This window comes from Barbus barbus (assembly GCF_936440315.1).
Source record: "Barbus barbus genome assembly, chromosome: 45".
In the NCBI taxonomy this organism is placed as follows: domain Eukaryota; kingdom Metazoa; phylum Chordata; class Actinopteri; order Cypriniformes; family Cyprinidae; genus Barbus; species Barbus barbus.
In genome coordinates, this window is record NC_136723.1 from 13649220 (window position 1) to 13669970 (window position 20751).

The following is a 20751-nucleotide window of genomic DNA, read 5'->3' on the forward strand; positions in this document are numbered from 1 at the left end:
CCTATCATTTCTCGAGTCGGATGAGAGAAACGCCACAGCAAGGCAACATATGGTTAATGACTGTATTAAAACTACACTCAGTGTAAATTGTATTTCTGGACTCGCAAGGGAATCGAAAGCATGCCTGAATAAAACCTTATAAATTCGCATGTGCTTTCTCTCACTGTCTCCTAAAATGAAAACTGCGAGAAAACCCCTACTATGACAGTCTACTTATTTTTCTTTTTATTAATTTATATCAAAGCGATTTGATCGTTCATTTATTAGTTTGTACGTTCTCTCCCTTCTTTCGATTTTCAAAGAATTAACTCCTAGCCAACTAGTCTTAAGATTTGCTTAAAATCCTCATTCCTACGCAGACGATCCCAAAATATTATTATTATCATTATTAGTTATTGCTTTAACAAAGAAAAAACATAGATATCACATATCATGATTTCCTTGTCGGAAAGATACTGATGCGGATCGTTAACTCTTACAAAAGAAAAAAAAGGTGGGAGGAAGGCGTTTAGAAATTTATGAATGAGACGCTTGTTGATCGATCGACCTGTATCTCCTTGAATGACTGGCACCGAGATTCAACATCATCTCAAGGTAGGTATCAGCGGAAAACTTCTCTCTAGTCCTTCATAGCGTCTCTTTGTTTTTATATGGAACTATAAAACTATTTATCGAGTGCGTGTAGGAATAGTATGCACTTACCTGATTTCCCGAACAAATTAGCTGGAACTCAAAACCTTGTGGTTCTTGAATGAGGTTTGGAAACAACCGCTATCCTTAAGTTCATTTAAAACTTGAGTTAAAGTAAGTTTGCTTCCCACAAGAATTATTTGAAACACACTTCGATCTGTCTTGTTGAGAGATGAATGCGGAGCGTGATTTTTTTCAGGACCACGGACAGCGCAACTCTCATTTGTATAGACGCGTCTGGACACGTGATCCACGAGTCATCGCGCCGCTGTTGACGTCAGAACTCTCCATTGATAAGAATTTCGTGTCTCGTTTGAACTCGGAGGGTACGCTACGGTGCTCTGATGAATGAACAGAGATTGCATGAATGAAACAGTCTCAACATTAAGAACGGAGCACTGTGCTACACAGTGAAAGCACCACTGCTAAATTAACTCATACGGGATATTTGTATATTATTATTTTATTATCTGTGTCCTGTCCTTTTGCTGTCTTTCTGTTGCACTGTGGAGCTTCAGTCACTACAACAAAACAAAGCTCATTCTGATTCTGAAACTAAATCAAATTGTAGCTGAGTTGATTGAACACTGGTGATTTGCTGTTTTGAACATTATACATTTAAGTTTAAATATTCGTTTATTCGCATTATATAGGATGTATTAATAGGGTATACTATGTGCCTGGCATAATTTGACACGGTCACTTACTTAGCAGACCCTTTTGGTCTGTTGATTGTTTGCGAGGTGGCCTTAATCAGAGCTGGCGAGAGACCGAACTGCTGCACCCACCGTGACGCAGACGGTTCAGCTTCACTGCTCTACTTCCGCTCAATTTCCCGAGCTCGTTCAATTTTCCGCTCTTTGTCTCCTGCCGCCCCTGACTTTCATCCATCTGTCTCTAACGTCATTCTCATGTAATGTTTTCACATTAACATGTATTTCTGTTTAATTGTATGCATGTACAGGTAGCTTCAGTTGACTCAATTGACCTACAAATAATCCAGAAATAGTCAAAACGCTTCATGAAGAGTGCAACCATACCTTGACGCTCTCTCTTGCAATTATGCTTTTCGAGATAAGAATTCCTTCTGACGTGGTTTAGAACCTTTACATGAATACTGTAGGTTTTAGAAATAGGCCTAATTGGAAAACGCTCGCGTGGCATTGGAGTCAACAGCAATCCCACCAATCACAGTTTATGATTCGTGTAATTGGATTAGTTGCAGTGCGGATATTGAAGTCCCACGAGCCACACTCGAAATGGCAGCATCAAAGCTGTCTCATTATAGAGTGGGAACCTTATTTCAATATTTTCAAAGGTTGCATCCAATAGACTCGTTTTCTTGAATTGGATTGAAACTTTGAGATCCGTCCTAGCCCTATTATTGTGCATGTTTGCTTTTTATTTGTCTTTTATTGTTATTTCCAGGTAGCCTAAATCGATTGATGAAAATGGGTTCGAATTCGAACATAAAGGGATTTGCAGCCTGATGTCACAGCAAAACATTTTTTAAGAAGATTTGTAGCCTATACCACGTGGTGCTTTAGAGAACCCATAAACCAACACGCTGATCTGAAGAATCCATAACGAAACACTGAAAAAGAAAAGTAAAACATTTAAGTAATAAAAAAAAAATTCAAAGAAACATATAAACAGTTCAAGAACCACATACAACCAACTTTGTTTAAACTAAAATTATGTAAAGATTTACTGCCTTGAATTAATAAAATGACCTTTTATTCTGTAAAGAAAAATGCGTCATGCAACAAAGGGGTTCACCTTTAAAAAACAATAGAAGCCATCACAGAAATTCCAATGGTTTCCATTAAAATACCATTATAAACTATTAGCTTTTTCCAGTAAAACCATTACAAGATTCCTTTTTGTAGTGTGTTTTGGGCATTTTTCCAATAGGATTTAACATCCCACCAATAGAATCCATCACATACCAGTAGACACCATTATAGTTTCCATTAAAACAATACAATTCCCATTATAACCATTATATCCATTACATTTTCTATTGTGTTTTGGGCAGGGTTCTATTGTTTTTTTCAGCAGGGAAAGCGCGTATAGCTATGAGTGTGAATGCATGTCCTTTGCTACCTTGGTGGCGAATAATTTAAGAGCTCCAAGGACCAAGGGTCAGATTTTGATACGGCTTGGCATTATCGACTGCCACTCAGCATTAGCACAGTTGCGACCCTTAACCAGCGCTCTCCATCCCCCGCGCTGACTCACCTCCTCCTAACTGCCCATGCACTTAATGCAGGACCCAAAATGCCCACTCAAGAAGAGAATGAATACATTATATGTTAAAACTGAGGCAAAACAAAGGGGAAAATAGCAGATAAAAGCGCTTTTGAAGTTTTTCCTGGATATGGGATGATGAGAGTTATTGTTCACACCTACACAAGGAAAAGATTCGTCAAGTTTTTGAGGGCTCTGCAGACATATTGGCTGCAATTATGAAAATGTATGTTCAGATACACTCAAAAAATGTCCACCGCCTAATGGAAGTGACATAACACGCTCATGAATAAAAGAATCCATACTCCCACGAGACTGAAAAAAAGCATCGTCCTGGGATCGATTAATTCTCCCATTTCACATTTTACTCAGCTGCGGCTCGAGCTTAATGGTGTGTAGCCCAAGCCTTGCGCCCACACACGAGCACCGCATCTGTTTTGATGGCAAATTCTCGTAAGCGACTGCTCTCTTGAGGCGATAGGCTCTGATTTGTCGAAAATGTCTGACTGAAAGGTGCCTCCGCCCGGAATGAGCCCTGTGACACATTTAGGCACTTGAGGCTGACGATTCAAACCGAATTATGAGCTAATTTCCACGTAAATATTGACAAAGAACAACCAGACATGCACGAGACAGTTCATTGTGTGTCAGCATGCGCTCTTTGACCGTTGCAACTGGACTGACTTGCGGCTAGCAGTGATCTGTTTGTTTTATTTATTCTGTGCGGTGTCTCAATTTCAATAATGTCGACCCAGAGGAGTGTTTGACCTCGGAAGATATCAATATTTACAGTTTGAACAGTTCGTTACACTGCGAATGAAGCATAGTTCGTCCTCGCGCGCGTCGTCATTCATTCAGCTGTTCTGCGCGCTTCTCCTTCGCCAAAAGTGTTTACCTGTATTGTCGCGTTTTTAATTGATGACCTTTGTCAGCAAAAAATATTTTATGGACAAATGGACAGATGATAACACCAACATGTTTCTTATGTTTTATCACAGAAAACAACATTTTGCGCTGTAATAAATAATCCCGCTAGCATTTGTTTAAAATGACAATAGTGATCATTGTAAACTAAATTTCGTTTCCAAATATATTTGCGTTCAGGATCTCATGCGTTTTTGTTTAGAGAACAGACCAAAGCGCCGTTTCGCCGATTTATGCGATGAAACCCTTTGGTCAGTGACATATTACGTCGGAGGTTGGCTTCGTATTTGGAGTTAATGAGCCGATTGATATCCGCGAGAGCCATCGGTTCCCTGCCATCAATCTCTCTTTCTTTCACGGGGAGAGAGGATGGATCAGCTTGCCCATAACATTTGGACTTGGTGCAAGCGATGTTCAAATAAAACACGCATTTATATTTGTTCAGTTAATACGATTTTTAAAAAATAAAAATAGTGATGTCTCGACATTTTAAAAGACAAAAAGGCCAAGACAACGCATTTAAAATAGTTTAGGTATTTTGTGCATTCATTCCTTACAAAACATTGTTAATAAATAGCCTATATCTATTAACCTGTCGTCAGTCTATTATGCTATTAATAATAGGCTATGTTGTGAATATTAGTGCAGACTTGAATTTCAAAAGAAATGACAAAGAAATAATATATATTATTATGAAATAGACAGTTTTAATAGGCTATATTTCACAATTATTTTTAATTCAGTAAACAAACCCCGTAATATGCAGGCTGGTGGGTAATATGGAATCCACAAATCACCAATTAGTTCACAAAATCTATGAAGATCAACTTTTAAATGAATGCGAAAAAATGGGAAATTATTTCTAAACATACACTGGCTAAAATCTCAAATATTTTTTTTTATAAATCATATTTATGAATAAGTGGCCGAGAAACAATCCCATAAAGTCGGAAAGACAATATTTACTAGCTTATTTGCCATATTTAATGCAAAAAGCTTGTTTAGACATATTTAGTTTCGTCATGCATGGGTCTACAACTTAAATTCATTATTTATTTTCTTTTCTTTGTTTCTCTTTCTTTTTTCAAGACAAAGGAATGCTGATATTTTAATGAAAGGTTACAAAAAAATGTACACAAGTAGGCCTATACAGATAGAATTCAAAATGTAACTGTATTTTCATGTGGGTAGCTTTAAATAGGCTACTATATTAAAGGCTTCAGTATATTGTCAATAATGCATAGTAAAGAGGATTTAATAAACTGCTTTGTCTGAGTGTAGCCTACATCTCCTGGAAATAAATCCAGGAGAGGGCGCTATCATTACGTGATTCCAAGCGTTGTGTTGCTCTGTGATGTTGCCCATTTCACATTTAAAGTTGGCAACAATGCAAATATTAGGGGATAGAGAGAGAGAGAGAGAGAGAGAGAGAGAGAGAGAGAGAGAGAGAGAGCGAGAGAGAGAGAGAGAGAGAGAGAGAGAGAGAGAGGAAAAACAGCCTATCAAACTGTTTTCATCGTTGACAGATTTTAAAAAGATATGGTAGGCTATGCGTCTTCTGAAAATCCTTTTGAAGATTAAAGTCGATCGACTGCACAAACGAACGAATTAAGTATCATAAAAATAAAGATGAAACAAAGATAAACTGCAGAATAAAACGTAAACAAGAAAAAAAAGTGTGGCCATTCAAGAGTTACAGCCTCAAAAAGTAAAAACGAATGATTCAAAATATATTTTTTTCGTCACCTTCAATTATTATAGAATCGACGGTGTCAAACTAAGAGGAGCAATCCATTTATGAACCTGCAGGTCAGGGGACCGTCTTCATCATTCTTGTTTTCATCCACATGTTCCATGTGTTTACGGAGCACGCGACGCGCGCATGCGCACCTCAGCACAATACACACAGTTACGCGCCATACAACACCAGCGCACAAGCGTCCTCCAAATCTCCTTGTAGGAACGAAAACTGTTATCGGTTATCAGCACGGTACCCGACTGGAAGGGAAGTAATTTGAAAGATGCTTTAAACTGGGTAAATTGCTGATATGACTCATCCAAGACACCCACAAGCCTCTGATCAATCGAATGGGAGGGAGGGGAACGAATTTGTGTGTGAGAGAGGGAGACAGGGAGTGAGAGGCAGATAGAAAACGCAAAAAGATGAATGGAAGCACACCATCAGTATGCAATTCATTCCCCAAGCCAAAAATGAGAAACAAATGTGTATTTCTGCGTGAAATGTAGTCACGTTTTCTTCAAATTCCCTGAGAGGAAAGAGGAGCGAGACAGTGTTTGTCACCCTGACACCCTCAACACCCCAAATGTCTGATAATCCAGATGTCAGAAGACCCTGTTGTGACATGAACATGTAAAACATGACAACTGGTTTCACTGAAACATCTGTCAAACATCTCACTGCTTACAGTCAACCATGAAAATTAGTAATGCAGCACTTTGTATTTTACCATTTTTCACTGAATATGTTCTTATTGATCAAATGTTTGATGACTCCCATCTTTTAAATCCCATATTAATCAACTAAGGACAAAACTAAAGGTAAAGCTTGGGTTCTATAACAGAAATAAACCAGGCAAGAAGAAGATTGGTTTCTGCCACGTTTATGCCAGTCCTTGATTATGGAGACATTCTGTATAAATCGACGTCTACCAAACATTTAGGTTCTCTGGACACTCTCTATCACGGAGTGCTCAGGTTTATATTAAATTGTATTATTAGTACCCATCATTGTGATTGGTATAATACAGTTAGTTGGACTTCATTATCAACGCACAGATAAAATCACTGGTAGGCTACCTGTTTATTTATAAATCCATCTTGGGTTTACTGCCTCCATATCTTTGTTCCCTCACCCAGCTTAAAGCTCCTGGAGCTTAATCTCTGCGGTCACAGGATTTGTACATTCTATCGGTTCCATTTGCACAAACTGAACTTGGAAAACAAGCTTTTCAGTTTGCAGCGCCCAATGATTGGAACTTTTTACAACACAACTTGAAGTCGCAGACCTTAGTGTCAATGAACACTTTTAAATTCATGATTAATGAGCTGTTAAAAGGAAGAATTGATTTGTAAATGTTTTTAATTGTTGTCAACACGTTGTTCTGTGTTCTTCTTATGAAATGTAGTGCTGCATCTTGGCCAGGTCACGTCTGTAAAAGAGATTTTTAATCTCAGAAAGTTTTACCTGGTTAAATAAAGAACAATAATAATAAAAAAAAGCTCCAAAAGTGTAAGTACCCTCCATTATGCTATCATGCATAAATAGTGCAGGATTAGTTTAAATCATTTATTTTTTGTGCAAATATTTATATATAGTAGCCTACTTAATCAGACAGCAATCTGATTGATCAAGTAGTTAGTCTTTATGATGAATCACTCTCTCTAAATATTTATTTATTATGAGTCTCATAAGTTTTTTTAATAGTGAAAAAATGTTCCTGTGTAGTGAACATATTCTCTGCAGTGAATGGGTGCCGTCAGAATGAGTTCAGACAGTTGATATAAACATTAAAATAATCCACACATAATCCACAAGACTCCGGTTTATCAATTAATGAAAAACTGCACATTTTTAAGAAACAAATCCATCATTAAAGCCGCTTCTGGGTGAAATAAGAGTCCATAATCTAATCTATTTATAGAAAAAGTCTTCATACCCCTTCATTGTTTTTCACATTTTGTTATGTTGCAGCCAGTGTTGGGTGTAATTAGTTACTCTAATTTAATTAGTTTTCCCTTGAAAAAGTAAAGTAAGGGATTACTCTTATTGTTTCTGTAATTTAATTACAGTTACTTCTTATGTAATTGAACGTAATACTGTATAGACTGTAAACATTTATATACCATACAATAGTGGATTTAACATAAAAATTAAAAGTCTAACATTAAAATGCATGCTTTTATGTTCTCACTTTAAATACTTGTGCATTAATAAGAATATTGAACACTTTAGTGTCCAATTCTCACTATTAACTAGTTGGTAATTAGCATGAATATTACTGGGATATTGGCTGTTTATTATTACTTTAAAAAAAACACGCATATTAATGTCTTATTCTGCAAGACCTTATTCTAAGTCCTTACCCGATTCTTAAACTTAACAACTACTTTACTAAGCAGTAATTAGTAGTATATTGAGGCAAAAGTCATAGTTAATAGTTAGTTAATAGTGAGAATTGGACTCTAATCTAAATTGTGACAAGAATAATTTATGTAGTTAATTAATAAATAATAATTAACTACATAAATTATTCTGGTCACATTTTATTGATTTAGATTATTTATTTGAAATAATTAAAAGAACTGTTTAATGTCTATCCTTGTATCATTAACTTGTCGAGGTTGATATAGGATTTTTAAAGTATTAAGTAATTAAATACTTTTTGGAGAGAGTCATTTGTACAGTAATCTACTTACACTATTGAAGATGAAATTAGTAATTAATTACTTTTTAAGAGTAATTTACCCAACACTGGTTGCAGCCTTATGTTAAACTGCTTTGAGTTACTTTTTTTCCCACATTAATCTACACTCCATACACCATAATGACAAAGCAAAAACAGAATTGTCACAACTTCATAAATTAATAAAAAATAAAAAAAACTGATATAAGTACAATGCATAAGTCTTCATACCCTTAACTCAGTACTTAGCTGAAGCACCTTTACAGCCTCAGGTCTTTTGGGGTATGCTATGATCAGAATTTGGCAATTATCTGCTATTCCATCTCCTCATCTCTTCACCTCTCAAGCTCTGTCAGGTTGGATGGGGGCAGACACACATTTTCAGGTTTCTCCAGAAATATTTGATTGCATTCAAGCCCAGGCTGTGGCTTGGCCACTCAAGGACATTCATAGAGTTATCTATAAGCCACTCCTTCTGTGTGCTTAGGGTCATTGTCCTGTTAGAAGTAGAACCTTCTGCCCAGTCTGAGGTTCTGAGTGCTCTGGACTGGATTTTTATTAAGGCTGTCTCAATATTTTGATGCATTGAGCTTTTCTTCTACTCTGACGAGTTCCTCAGTCCCTGCCACTGAAAAACAGCCCCACAGCATGAGGCTGCTACCAGCACACTTTACTTTTGGGATGGTACTCTGCAGGTGATGAGCAGAGCTGGTTCCCTTCAAACATGATGCTTAGAATTGAGGTTCATCAGACCAGAGAATCTTGTTTCTCAGAGTCTGAGAGTCCTTTAGGTGCTTTTTTGCAAATTCCAAGTGTGTTTTCATGTGTCTTCACTGAGGAGAGGATTGCACCTGGCCACACCAGCATAAAGCACAGATTGGAGTGTTGCAGTGATGTTTGTCCATCTGTAGGTTTCTCCTATCTCCACATATGATCATGGAGTTCAACTAGAGTGACCATCAGGTTCTTGGTCACCAGTCTAGACAAGGCCCTTCTCCACCAGTTGCTAAGTTTGGCCAGGAGGCCAGCTCTAGGAAGAGTCCTGGTTGTTTCAAACTTCTTCTATTAAGGGTAACAGAGACTACATGCTTCTATGAACCTTCAATGCAGCATCATTTTTTTCCTGAACTCTTCCCCAGATGTGTGTTTTGATGCAATTCTATCTCTGAGCTATACAGGCAGTTTGTTTGACCTCAGGGCTTGGATTTTGCTCTGATATGCATTTTCAGCTGTTAGACCTTTTATTATTTGGTGTGCCTTTCCAAATCATACCCATTCAATTGAATTTGCCACAGGATAACTTCAGTCGAAGTGCTGTAACATCTACAAGCAATATGAATGCTCCAAAGCTAAATTTCAATTTTTTATTTTTAATAAATTTGCAAAGATGTTAAAAACCTGTTTTTTGCTTTGCCATTATGGTGTATAGAGTGTAGATTGATGTAGGAAAAAAAAGTAATTTAAAGCAGTTTAACATATGGCAGCAACATTACAAAATGTGAAAAAAATTAAGGAGTATGAAGACCTTTTTATAGGCACTGTAACTCTTTCTCTACACCAGGGTTCCTCAAATCTTACCCTGGAGGTCCAGTCTGCTGCAGAGTTTAGCTCCAACCCTGATCAAACTCACCTACCTGTGATTTTCTAATGATCTTGAAGACTCTGATTAGCATGCTCAAGTGTGTTTGATTAGGGTTAGAGATAAACTCTGCAGGAATGCTCCAGATTTGAGGATCCCTGCTCTACACTGTAAAAAATAAGTAGTTGAGAAAACGTAAAAAAAATACAAAAAAATCAGGCTACTTGATGCAGTAAAAATTTTGAGTTTTCTCAACAATAGTATTTTGGTTCTTCTCAGTGAAGATACTTTGTTCAGCCAATGTAAATATGTTATTTATAATAGAAAAATTCTTGTCACAACAACTGAAACAACTATTACTGCCGTTGAGGTAATTAATTTTTTTCTGTTTCCTGGAAGAAAAAAAAAGAATGTTTATAAAGTCACCACATTGTCAATTATATGTTTATTTACGAATGACAAATCTTAATGGATAACTTAGTCTAATAGGTAGACAACATTATCTTTACATGCATAACAACTTACAAGACTAAGTTATCCAGGAAATAAATATGAGTGGCTGAACATTCTCTAGACCTCAAAAGTAGACACAAACCTCAAGAACTGTGACAACCAACAAATGTTAAAAAGATTAGCTCTTTACATCACAGTACAACAAATAACTAACAATAATGACAAAACAACAACAAAAAAGTTTAAATTAAGTCAGCAAAAAGCAAAAAAATAATGCTATAACAGTAACTGCATAATTTATTCATGCTGCAATGCATGCTGGGAACTCACTAGTTGTGGCAACATTTGGTGTAATTTTGTTGGTCTGACGAGGGTTTTTATGTAATTTCTAGAAAATAGCATTTTTTGGTATCTGAGACTCAAAACGTTTCGTAAACTGGAAAATGTGCGGTTGCATTTTTTACAGTGTAGAGAATAAGTCCATCCCCAATTGTTCTCTCACATCAGATCCACTGTCATGCTTGTTTAGAACTGTTTTCGCTTATAAACCGTCTTGATCTGTTCATATTTCTGTCCTGTTTCAGACGAGATGACATTTTCACTGAAGAAAGAAACACTGTACAGCACAGCTGTGATTTGGCCATAGGCACGCGGCCACAGGCCAAGTGCCTTGGGTTATCACAGCGTGTTGATTTACAGCCATATCACACTTCTACGAGTGTGATATTGCTTTATACAACAGTTTGACAGCACAAACTACTTAAAGAACAAATGGAGTGTAAAAAGTGTGGAAAATCTGGATGAGTTGAGGCTGCTCTTGGCAGGTTCATAAGCGCTGAATGGCTCTGAAAACGTTGAAGCAAATTTTCAATAGACATTAACTTTCTTAAACTGCATATTTTAAGTCTAAACAAGTACATTCTGTCCTAAAAAAACTCTTAAAACTACATTCCGTGGCACAAAAACAGTATAATTCATCAAATTTAGGGGTCCTCCATGATGCTCGCTGTGAGAAATAGTGTAAGCATAGTAATACAAACACAGTGAAATGGTTGGAGTTCCGATAGCACTTGAATATCGCACTCCTCCAGCCAATCAGATTTGAAGACCAGAAAGAACTGTTTATATATATATATATATATATATATACATACACATATATACATACACATATATATATATATATATATATATATATATATATATATATATATATATATATATATATATATATATATATATACACACACACACACACACACATACATATATATATACACACACAGGTAATTTTTTGGCAGGACATTATCCATAAATGTTAAGGACATTTCTGTCAACCCTAAAACATAATGAAGTGCAAAATTCAAAATACAGATAACACACCTGTAAAAAACAAACAAAAAAAAAAACAGAAAATCAATTCATGTTAATACAGTACATTGTACCCTATTTTTACTACTTTTTTTGGAGTGAATATTATGGATAGTAGACTTAAGCACCAAACTTCAGCTGGAAGCAATGGTTTGAAGTTATTTATGCATTTATTTTAATTTTTTTTACAAACATGCAGCTCTTCTCAAGATTTTAATTGATGCACTGGAATCATGTGGATTATTGTGATTATTATTTTAGCAGCTCCAAATCTGTTCACCTCTACATCTTGGATTTACGTTTACATTTACATTAATTTATTTAGCAGATGTTTTTATCCAAAGCGACTTAAATTTAGGGAATTCATCAAGCAGTTCATCTTAAGAGGCAAATAGACACAGGAAGTGCTCGTAATACCAAGTTCCAGGAATTATTCAAATAAGTACAAGCTAGACTGGGGATTAAGTAAAGAGAAGCAAAGGGTCTTTTTAGGCTGAAGTCAGATGGTGATGAAAGAGATGAGTCTTCAGCTGTTTTTGAAAATTGTCAGGGAATCAGCATTCCGGATAGGGGTGGGAAGATCATTCCACCAACCTGGAACGGTGAACGAAAATGTTCTGGAAAGTGATTTTGTGCCTCTGGAGAGAATGTAGATTCGTAATAGTGAGTGGAAGTAGGCAGGTGCTGAGCCTGTGGCTGTTCTATATGCAAGCATCAAAGTCTTGAACTTGATGTGAGCCGAAACCAGTAGCTAGTGCAGGGAGATAAAGAGAGGTGTGATGTGTGCCCCTTTGTGCATGATGGAAGTCCAGCCAGAAGAGCATTGCAATAGTCCAGACTAGAAATGACAAGGGCCTGGACAAAAAGTATGCTATGTTAGGAAGGGAATCTTGCTGTTGTTGTGCAATGCAAACCTGTCTTTTAAGTCAAGATGATACAGCATTCAAAATCCACTTTACCTCCATAAGCAAAACTATTTAAAAAAAAAAAAAAAGAGCTGGAGCAAGTTATCACATATTAATGAAATATGGGAAATACATTCTTTTTTTAAATAATAGAAATGAATATTAATTAATATTAATTAATTATATTAATCATTGACAAACTGATATAAATGGTGTAGCCTAAATAAAGTCCATTATTATTTCATATTTCCATATTGATTTGTAAATGAGTGATTTGAAAAGTAGGAAGATGAATTTGAGGATGGATGCTGATTTGTGGGGTGAACAATACAATTTCCTAATGCCCCCCCAGTTATGATGGTTACTATGCCCCAGTGGAGAAGACTGTGCGCAAAATGTTTGTTGCCTTTAGACTTTGTGAAACAGCACATACTGAGATGACTTGATCAGATAATGAGGACAGCACCACATTAACATCACCATTATCTGTTTTTGTGTCATATGACATTGGTATGTCGTACGAACGTACGTGAGCGAGCCTCCGCACCAAACGCTGATTGCGTGTCTGTCTACAGGCGAGGAGAGCGATAACATCTGTGTAATTTCAACATGATGACGGGCCCCACGGGAGCCAGCGCAGGAGATGATCTGAGTTGAGCTAAGTACTATTAATCGTTTAATTACCACTGGCTGATTCAGTCCATCAAATCCCTCTCCGCATCGCCTCATACAAATTCATCCATTATGAGGTCATTCGTGCCCTCGTCAATCAAATCGTACCACCCCCAACCCCCAACCAGCCATCGTACCAGCTTGTGTTTTTACAGTGTGCAGTGACTAGGTGATATGAAAGGAACAGAAGCTCTTGTCCTATTCAGTGCTACACTCAGTGAGCCAGATGGCTGTGTTGGTTTACAGCAATATGTTTAATAATGAGGCCTATTATGACTGAAGATTAGCGCATAAGCCTCGGCACAAGGACGAAAGATTCATTGAGGATATTAGGATGAAACAGACCGAGGCCAGCATCTGTGAGGCTGAAAGAATGTAGTTGTTGTCGTCTTTGTCTCTCATATGTTGACTGAAAAACACCCATCACTATGCAAGAGCAGCATTACAAAACACGATATTCCATCTGCATTCATTATAGCAATATCGCCTCTCCGTTCATAATGCTCTTTCGTCTCCATACTCCAAAGGTATTATAATCGCTTTTCATTTTTTGTGAATAGGAGAGCATTCACTCTTAGGATTTGTAAACATATGTCCAGAGTAATGCTCTATATGCTTCACTCACTTGCTTCTCCTCGAGTGATGTTAGTCTGCAGATCACTGACTTCTTAACTTTCCTTGCAGGTTCCCCGAATGTGATTCATTTATTTATGCAAATGTCGTCATAGAACATAGGACTTTTAGGTAAGCAAATAAGAAATAGCAGACAGAATATCGGTGGCTAATCAGTTTAACAGGTGCTTATCAATGAACTGTCTCATGGATGTCATATTTGACTCAAAGCAAGCTGTGAGGGATAGAATTCAGTGGGTTGGACTTAATGTAACTTTGTTTTTATCTTTCAGCCAACAAAAACACTTCTAATACTCTTGTCAAAAACTTTGAAAGCATGGGTTGTGAAAATTATATTTAGGACTATATAGCAAACTGTATCTATGGCTCTCATTTTCATTCACAGCAAATAATATATGGCATCTATCTACCATGAATAAGGTCCATTAGCAAAGCTTTATTTCAAACAATTCAAAAGGTTTTTTGACACTGAAGACTGAAGTAATGGCTGCTAACAATTCAGCTTTGCCATCACAGGAATAAACTACATTTTAAAATATATTCAAATAGAAAACAGTTGTTTTAAATTGTAATAGCAGTTTTTACTGTATTTTTGATCATATTAATGCAGCCTTGGTGAACATAGACTTCAATCAATGGTAATGGTTTGAATGGTATTGTACACACACATAATTCATTTATGTTCTCTTACAGAATTAACTAGGCTGTCAAATTATTTCTTTAAACTGTATCTTGGTGGGTGATTTTAACAGTGTTTTCTAAGTACAGAAAGGTGTCCTCTGGCGAGCAGCGACCTTGTTGTCCAAGATAATGTTTTGATAAGGACATACCTGCTTCACTACATCCCACCATCGCCTCCACTAACTCGCCCACACTGCCTCTCCATTCTGAACCTCTCTTGAAGATAAGGAGAGCAGATTTCAAAATCACACAGTATTTAAATTAACAGATTGTAAGATGCCAACTAGGTTGCATAAGGTATGTGCTAATTACATAATTTATGCAAATAACTGTACAAAGTAGCTGCTATTTATTTTAATATGGTAACTATAATATAACAAAAACAATGTTTACTTGTATACCTTCATTTAACAATAAAACTGCTAGAGGAGTATTATGAAAAAAGCTCTAATTTCAGCTACAGGGTTGTAGGGTTAGAGAGAATACCAAAATTTATAATGTATAAACTTTCAATGATTTTGATGCCGGTCAAAAATTAAGCAAAATCATGAATATCTCTGAGGTATTAACATATAACACAACATGTTGGCCATCCAATTTCCTTAAAAATATGTGATTAGACAAATTTTGTAATCCTTCCTTGCAAGTAAGAGATTTTGAGTAGCTTCTGTCAATTAAAATTTTTATTCCATTAACGAAATGGTTGAAACTGTTTGAAGAGATTCCGAATTCCGAATCGATGATTAGTTTGCATAGAAACTCTGAAACATTCACAAAAGTTTGTGTGACAGTATTCAAATGTTTAAGTAATTTTTTTAATAAATTTTGGACCATTTTTACAATTGTTAAATTTTTTAAAAACATTATTTTATTCACATAGGGAGAAAGGGAGTGGAATACATGTCTCGATTATTTTTAGTCAAGTTGTTATGGTGTTTTACTACTTGCAATTAACATTTGGAATTTACTTTGGAATTAAACATCAACTATTAAAACATTCAAAGCAAAAACAAAACATACTGAATATCATTAAAAAGCTACCTGGCCCTATCTTTTTTTTTTTTACTATGGTACAAATGTAACCAAAATATAACAACACAGAGTTAATGTACGCATAAACTCATGTATGAAACAAATTGATATGCATTACTGAGAGTAGAGACAATTTGAGAAGTCAGAAGTTTTATTGTGACTCTTTAGCTATATGGCACAGCTGCAATGGCTGAGCAAACTGAATGAGTCAGAGCTGTAACCACCTTGAGAATTCGAAAAGTTAAATTTCCAGTTTCTTTTCATTTACATGGGTAGCCAGCTCCCCACTCAGCCATTATTCTACAGCCACTTTCATTTTAATAAAAGAATAGATTCCATTTGATTGTGTTTCAGCAGAAATATGTTGCTCCCCATGCATATCCGCGTTTTAGATGAAGCTAATTGTATAACCACGGCAAGTTAGGTGCTAAATTGCTTTTTTCAGGCGATGAACTTCTTTTTTTAGTCAAAGCCAACCAGGGCAGTGCTCACAATTACATGACTCACGGATGTGATCAGCCTTCTTTCCACTTCTTCCAAAAATTCTTGAAGGACAGAATAGTAGCATATGACCTCAAAATCCACACAATACTGTAATTTGAGGAGCGTTTAAGCATTTAAGCAACACTTCTGATCGATTTGTAGTCACCATGTGACCAGTTTCTGTTAACGCAACAGCAATTACTCGTACACTTTCCTATACCGCTCCTTGCTTGTTTTGGTTGCAACTGTAAATTTTGTACAACGTAGTGATTAAAAATGAGTCAGCTACTGAGTCATGTTAATCTCTCTTATATACAAATACGCTGATAAATCATTTCATATAAGGTAACTTGCCAGCATACTTAAACACCTGTATATAGTCTTTAGTTGTGACACATCTTTGACGTGTAACAAACAAGACAAACATCCACTTTTGACTTCTTTTCTTTCTTTCCTTCCTTACTACTTTTTCTTTTTATGTTACGTTCTTACTGCCATCTGGATTTTTTCATCTAAAACATCCATTTTTATTGATCTGATAAAAAAATGGAAAAAAGATGGCAAAATATAATAGATACAGCGAGAATGATAAAGTGACTGAAAAGGACAGAAGCTGAGAATAGTGAAAAAGTAGTAAAATTTTGTGGGAGAGAGACAAAAAGACAAATGCAGAGAGACTCATAACTGGGGGATTCGGTCAATAAGTGAAAAATAACATGTGACTAGAAAAATCAGGGGGGACAGTGGGGAAAGGAGACGAGGGATGGAGTGGCAGGGACTGAATGGAGGAGGGTAAGAGAGAAAGAGGTATAAGGGGGGACTGGGGAAGAGGGGGATATAGAGATAGAGGGAGGGCTGGTGATCCTCAGGGCTGGATGACTCACTTTGCTGCAGCCGTTTGTGCGTCACTGGCGCAGGGCTGGAGGAGGAGATAGTAGAGAGGTCTGCACATTTAATTACAACCTGCCAATTTATATACAGTGTACACACACATTCTCTCGCACACGCGCGTGCACTCTCCCTCTACCCTCGCTGCCCCCCTCCTATAATGCCAACATATGATAACATGAACATTCAAAGACCCCCACATCTATGCACACGACAGCATTTCAGGCCACAGAATCTCTACATTCAGACGACGTGCACACAAAACCACTCATCAATGCAAATGTAGATTTCCGGCAGCTTGGCATTTTGTCAAGAGAGAGAGTGTTTACAAGGATGTAAACCATCACAACTCCAGGTGTCACACTATAAATTAAATTAAATGAATGGAAAAAGCCAGGTAAACACATCCCAGCTCTGGCTTTAAAGGCAAATGTATCTTGGCAGATAGTACAAAACAACATCTGACAAAAGTCATTCTTCAAGTGGAATGAAACCTCAAAGATCATCACCATCGCATTAACAGATAATGTCTTTTAAAAATCATGATGGCTCCGGGGCTCTGAGGGAGCAGACTATTCTCCGAACATTTCCGTCTCGCTGTCATCGCCTTCAAGCTAGGCGAAGACACTTATCACTGTGAAAGATGGGACTTCAGGTTACAAGCTGCAGAGTTGTCTTGGCAGACAATAGACTGGTATAAAAGCCATTATGATTGTTTTTCCCCATTTCTCACTCGCCCTTCACAGAGTACCCTGTGTCTTTGGTCAAACAATGGGAGGGTGTGTTAGTACAGCTTAGTTTGAGTGTCCCTCTGGGGGGGGGGGGTTACTAACTAGAGAGCGTCGTTGGGAAAATTATCATAAATTATATATCGAAAACCTTCCGTTGGCTCTGTCCTCACCCTCCTTGCAAACACATAACACACTGGCTCTCACACGCATACGGCCTCTCCCTTTGGAGCACGCCTCAGCCTCCTTGAGCGGCAATTACCCCGTGAGTGCCCATGAGCCTAGACTCGCTAGACAATAGCGGCAATCAGCCGCCCTTTCTCGTACCGCGCGCTCTGTTCCGGCTTTCTTGTGCAAGAAGAGAGCAATTTAAGCAAACAACAGCATTCCAAAGAAATCACAAAGACGGAAGAGACTGCACGCTGCGCTGATGATTGGCCAATGCGGCAGCGCGCTCTTAAAAGAACACGAGAGCAAAACATAACACACCACCATTTCATTTCTGCTCTAATATGGCAGCTGCTGATTGGATTGAAGGGACTGTCGTGCTTTAGTATAAATACCCCAATGGAGCGACCTCAGAAAGCGAGACTCCGGTCATTGTTCAATCATAAACAGGGTAAGCCGAGTGCGAAGCCATTGGCCCCGTCACTCAAAACATGGCGAACAAATGTCAAGCAGATTTTGCTATCGCTATGAATTGTGGGAGGAGGGGGGGAGGGGGGGGGGGTAAGAAAATGACTTTTAATTGCGAAAACAAGCCGCTATCTCAAAAGAGATCTGCGCTAGCGGGCCGACATGCAATTTCAGAAAATACAGAATAGGAACCTACAGAATGAGTCGGGGTTTAGGTGACATCATAAACAGCTTGCCATTTCCACGCTTGAGCTGCACTCATTTTCAGTCAAATGGCTTTGAAACGCTTCAGCAATCACCCCTGGCAGTAAAATAAAGGCATTTTCTGTCCTTTTAAAATTATTTTTGATAGACCACCGAAAGGACGAGAAGCACACAAGTATAATGAAGCTGATTACAGACCCGCACGCAGCAGCTCTGGCACAAGGTCCTTACTCGTCTGACAGTTTAATTCCCGTGTAGCACGTGGCGTTTATGATGTGTGTTCATTTTTGTGCACTCCCACTCCCACGTTGTTTCAGACACCAGTGTTTTCATGAAACGAAATGGCACAGTAAGCCTGAGGTGTTTTAATACTGTCAGAGTGCAAATGAGCAATAACAATCATGTAGACGTGATAAATGGAAAATGGAGGATGAACAGACTGATACGGCGAGAAGAAATCACAACAGAGAGATGGATGAGGGGGGAAAGAGGAAAGTGATGATTGATGCCAATGTGATGTTAAATGGGGAAAAAAGGGTGGAGTGGGAAAGAAAATAAAAAAAGAGAGATAACTGGGCGACACTCACAATAAATCTCTGATTTAAGCCGATGCTCCGCACTGCCGCGTGCCCACACTCGCTACGCAACACACTTACACGCTCTACATCTACCCTGTGACATCACGATGACAGAGCGAGGGGTGATGTGTATAGTCCGATGATTGGATGGCGGGTTATTCCGATGCTAAACACGCAGGTGAATTTGTGTCTTTTCACATTAGTAAAGTGACCTGACGGGGGCGGGCTCTCATTTTACATTTAGAGAGAGCGAGAGAGAAACAGACAGACAAAACAGATACAGAAAAAAAGAGATGGGGACACAAAGAGACAAAGAAATATGCATGCAGCAGGTGAGTCACCATCAAACAACGGTCAAAAGCAACAAAGTGGGAATTTGTTTTTTGATGACAAACATTCATTGTCATCCTTTTGGTTGTTGTACAACAGTACTCAGACACTTTGAAGTGGAGGTTAACAGAGCTAACAAATTAATCTTTCTTGTTGAGTTCATAAACACAGTTTGTATACACTCACACACACATATTAATAAATAAATATACACACAGACAGACATTTTCTCTTTCATCTGAGCCTCTTTGATCAATAATGTGGAGGTTAAACGGGTTCAAAGAATGAAGAGATGAAAAGAGCAACGTCTTAGCCTCCTGCCCCCAACCACCATATATATATATATATATATACATAAACTGTTTATATAGTTGGTCTATCATCCTGAGCTTTGAGGTATAGCTTCAGAAAGAGGATTAAAGCACACAAAACCATTACTATAGCACACAAACACAGGAATCTGTGAGGATAACACACACACACACACACACACACACACGGTCTCCTATCAAGCAAAGCATAAAAGGGACAAATGTCAAAGGAGCATGATGGGAGATAATTGTCTATCAGTAAAGACCACAATAAAGGAATAATTGTACACGCCAATCTAACGGTCATGGGCCCAAAGATAACGTAAACGGACAAAAAAACATGAAAAATAAAAGAGAGAAATTTATATTAGAGTTTAGATCAAAGTATAAACTAAGATGTACACTTGTAAGCAGTCAGCCATTTGGCAAATCCTGGTATTCACAGAGGTTTTATTCTCTCCTCTCCCCCTCGGTGAATGGCTAATGTGTGGTGTGCATGGTGGCGTGACACAGCTGCAGTGTGCTGGTCTGTCATCTCTGCTGGTTATTGTGTCTGAGATTAGCCTCTCCCATTCTCCCTAAAACCCTAAGGGCGCTAGAGCCGAGACGATGGCCGTTATCACAGCACGCACAGTCTTTATCTGGGAAGACGAGATGACGAGCGAGTGCTGTCACATGCGTGTTTGGCTGCCCAGGTGCCCGTCTGTGACGAGCCCATGTAAGAAGGCATGTGTGTTCATATGTAAAACTGTGCAGTTTAGGATTTGAGTATAAGGCTTGTTTTCTTTTCTATTCCTTTGGATTATTCCATTTTAATTGAGAGTATTGCTTAAATTGTTTAAAATGTACTTTTTGTTTTTATTTTAATCACTTATGTTTTCATTTTCAAGTATAAATATGATAATAACAATAATAATATAGTAATATTTCTAAATATAATATAACAATTATAGTAATTATGTCATAGAATTATGCAGAG